Source organism: Lupinus angustifolius, unplaced genomic scaffold, assembly GCF_001865875.1.
Source record: "Lupinus angustifolius cultivar Tanjil unplaced genomic scaffold, LupAngTanjil_v1.0 Scaffold_289, whole genome shotgun sequence".
NCBI lineage: Eukaryota > Viridiplantae > Streptophyta > Magnoliopsida > Fabales > Fabaceae > Lupinus > Lupinus angustifolius.
The window spans coordinates 632,979-637,496 of record NW_017727607.1 but is presented as its reverse complement, the minus strand read 5'-3'; the positions used below and the strand labels follow the sequence as shown (position 1 = coordinate 637,496).

Here is a 4,518-nt window from a genome sequence, read left to right as displayed (position 1 = left end):
GTTGGATTGAGTTGTTGAAGATTTGAATTTGAATTAGCCTTGAAAATTCCTCGAATTAATCATAGAATATCCTTGCTCGTAGACTTGATCATCTTCTCTTCATCCCTTAAGTATAGCCACAAGTTGGTTATGAAATTGTTACATTGTTCCTATTTTCATGCCACCTTGTTTATGCTACACCACTTAACCACTACTATGCCAAATTACAAGGAAATAAATAATTTCCCAATCCCCAAAATACATCAAATTAAATACTAAAATACTGGAATGAAAAATAAACATAAATCCTAAGACTACATGAGAATTAAATTCTCATTTATTAATAACAATGCAAATAAAATAAACTTAAATATGCTATGAATTCTTCACAAGAACATGGCCTCCAAAAATCATAGGTCGCCCCCTTGGTTTACATCAGGAAGTTTCCATTTACGTGTTTGTGTTTATGTGTTTTCATACAATGTATATGTGTTTTCATGCAATGTATATGTATTTTTGTGTTTTCATACAATGTATATGTATATTTGTGTTTTCATACAATGTATATGTGTTTTCATGCAATGTATATGTATTTTTATATTTTCATATAATGTATATGTATTTTTATATTTTCATGCAATGTATATGTATTTGTGTATTCATGCAATGTATATGTGCTTTCTTGCAATTTATATCTATTTTTGTGTATTCATGCAATGTATATGAGCCAACATTCGGAACCGCATATCAATAAAAAACCTCAAGTTAAAAGGTCTTGAGTCTCATGATTGTACTATACTCATAGAGCATTTCTTGCCTATCGACATATAGTGCATTCTACCTAAAAAAGTGTGAGGATTTATATGTAGCAAAATGATTGACCACGAGATATTACATGCATTGCAAAAATAAATTATTTTGAATTTGTCTGAGTTTGAGATGTATTTTTCACCTTCTTTTTTTGACATAATGGTTCATGTGAGCATTCATCTTGTTCGAGAGACATAACTGTGTGGTCCTTCCTATATGTGATAGATGTATCCTTTTGAGCGTTATATTAAGATATTAAAAGAGTATGCGAAGAATCGATCAAGATAGAGAGTTGTATTATTGAGCGATATATTGTTGAAGAAGTTCTTGATTTTTGTACCAGATACCTTGCCGATGGTGATTTCATAAGCATTCCAAAGCCTCGATATGCAGAAAGAGCATCTCGTGTTGGGATTACTGAGAATCAAATATTGACTATATCAAGAACAAAATTGGAGCAATCACACTTATATGTTTTACATAATGCCGACGAGGTTGAGGTATATGTTAAAAAGACACAAGGAAATACTTAGGAATTCTAACCAAAGTAGGTGTTTTATAAAGTGGCTAAAAAATCACATTGTTGAGGAGTTGAATGTAAATGCGCATTCAGTTTTCGAAAGATTGAAATGATTAGCCAATGGTCCAAGTATTCATGTCTTATCCTTCACTAGTTACCTAATTAATGGATTCACATTTTATATGAAAAACAAGATGATCAAAGTAAAATGAAAAATAGTGGTGTAACTATTGTTGCTCGAACTTTACATATGTCAAGTGCCAAAGATAGAAACCCAATATATGTGAATATGTCATACTTTAGGGTGTTTGAACAAATATGGGAATTGGATTACACAATGTTTCGAATGCCGGTTTTTTGTTGTATGTGGGTTGATAACAACAATTGCTTTCGAGTTAACATAAAGGTGGATATTAAAAGGTTAAGATATAAAGAAAATCTATTTATTCTAGCATTACACTCAACAAGTATTCTATGTTAGTGACCCAACTGATACGAAATAGACCGTTGTTCTTTTGACTAACAAAATTATCGTCAATAATATTGATGACCAAGAATATGAAGATATTGATGATGAAGATGATCCTTTTATGGCACATCACAGTCGCGTGAGAGCGGACCAACTACAAATGATAATTTATATACAAGAGAAGATGACGATGAGGGGTATTGGATGAATCATTATGTTCCTCCAAACAAAGATATTACAAGCCAAAAACAATCAATGAAATGGAAAGAAGTAGATGCATGTCTTTCTATAAATATAGCATAATTTTATTTGTTTGTAATTTGCATATATTATTTGTTTGTAGTTTTATGTACTTATTATCTCTTCCAAAACATAATTAATACGATATTCTCTGTTTGTAATTTGTATTATATTGATGTTAATTAATAATACAAATATAATTGGCTGATATAAATGTGTGTCAGTGCTGGTAAAAATATATGTGTTGTTGAGTTTACAAATATAATTGGTATGATAAATGTATATGTAGAAAGTATAAATCAACAACGCAGGTTAGGGGAGCTTTGACAAGCGTGTTGTTAATACTACATGCAACAACGCTCGTTGTAGGGAGCACTATTGTGTGTAATATATACAATAACGCTTATTTTAATATATGATTAATATATACTATCCTGCGAGTACCCGTTATTTATATGATTAATATATTATATTTAATTAAAATAAAAAGTACATTATTCTAACATTCATTAGACTATGTATATTTTTTCATTTTACTTTGTTTACATATTTTATTGAGTTTGGTGGTAAAACACCCTACAAATATTATTACATGTGTAGAAACAGACATGTTACACAAAGAAAATATATACTTTTTGTTAAGGAAATGAGAACAAAAAATCACACAAATAGAAAACACCAATAAATTTAGCATTTTTGTCAAATATTCAATCAAAAGGTACAATAATAATTAAGTTTTATCTCATTTGAAACATACTAGAAATAAAAAATTAAAAATTCATTTATAATATAGGAAACCTGCGGGTACCCGTTACATCCGCAGGTACCCGCAAATACCTGCACACGGGTACGGACGAGTATGAGTAATATTCTCCTATTTTGAAATAGGTAGCGGGTAGCTACTACTCGTGCCCGCCTGTGCCTGTTGCGATCCCTATACAACATACAACAACATCCGGTGTTATATCCCTAAAATGAGAATTGTTAAATAGTTATTTTGACGTAGTATAACGACACCATCCCATATCTAGATTGTAAAACTCTTACGCGAAGGTAATCTCTCTCGGCAAGTAGTATCCATCTCTCTTTACTTAAAAGAGCTAAATTGAACAAAAATATTTTTTTGACCTCAAGACCACCATTCTCCTTAGAGCTACAAAATCTTTTCCAACTCACCCAATAAATATCTCTTCTCCCGTCCCTACTGTATAACTTAATTGATATACTTTAATTAGTAAAGGATAAAATATAAATACTCATATCTAATGTACTGTATTTTAAACATGTGTCATGTCACAAAGTCTTAGTGTAAGATTAAGTGCTTGTAAATAAGCCGTGCACGTAGTCACTTCCAAATAACTCAAAATCATACCTTGAATCTTCCTTCAAACATAGACTCAATTTTTCTACCTCCAATAAATAAAGAAGATTTACCCAAAGGAGCATACCCTGGAATCCTTATGCACCGAAGTATTACTCTCTGACTTCCATCAATAAAAAATGTACTCAAATCCTTGGCCTCAAATGCACCACTAGCTTCTTTGGTTGTAGATATTTTTGCATTTGAAACACTGGTTTTTGCTAAAGAGTTCAACACCTTGTCCTTTATTTACTTTCCTGGTTCAGCTTTTGCATTGTCACTTTTTCTCTACATGCCAAAATTGGATCAAGAAGTTTCAGGTGAATATAAAGACTTAAGAAAACCTATAGAGATGCCAGGTTGTGTTCCACTTCTGGGTCAAGATCTTCCTTCTCCAACTCAAAATCGATCAAGTGGTGCTTACAAAAACTTTCTTGAACGTTCCAATGGAATAACTATAGCTGACGGAATCGTATTAAACAGCTTCTTGGAAATGGAACCAGGTATTGAAAATATTGATTCAACACCTAGATTACTCTGTTGGAGAATATCTCCATCCGAAATCCATAGATTAAACACGGAAATCCTTATGACCATGGCTTTGTTCCCGTAACCTAATGTTTATGCCCATATATAAACCCAAATGGAACAACCATGATCCAGACCGAAGAAACCCCAAATGAGTTCATGGTGAAGATGAAGAACATACCTTGTTGAGCCATTTCCGTAATCTCGAAGGTATGAGGGAGCGATGATCTTCTAGATGTTAGAGGCCGAATAGTTTTCCTTATGCTTCTCTAGAGGGGAATGAGAAAACCAAAAGCTTGAGAGTGTGTGTTGTGTTAGGAGAGGAGCCTTATGGTTACCTTATGTTATATGCCTAATGGATGAGTTGATAGTGTTATATCCTTGTTGGATAACACTATCCTCATCCTACCTTATTCTCCTCAACCTTACACCTGAAAACCTGTTGCTCTACAAATGAGGACCATAACCCATAAGAGTAACCCCGTAGTGGCTACTACTTTAGTTGCAATAATTTTGATTCAGTCCCTTCATCAAATCAGAAATTGCCTGAATGTATCTACACTTATATTATTTCATGACACATATGCCCTTAGCCACCAAATTAATTACTTA

The 4,518-nt window shown here is 32.5% G+C and overlaps 1 pseudogene; it reads left to right on the top strand.

Annotated features, from left to right (window-relative positions):
* Positions 1-4,518, top strand: part of LOC109340940 — an 8,874-nt pseudogene that overhangs the window by 513 nt on the left and 3,843 nt on the right.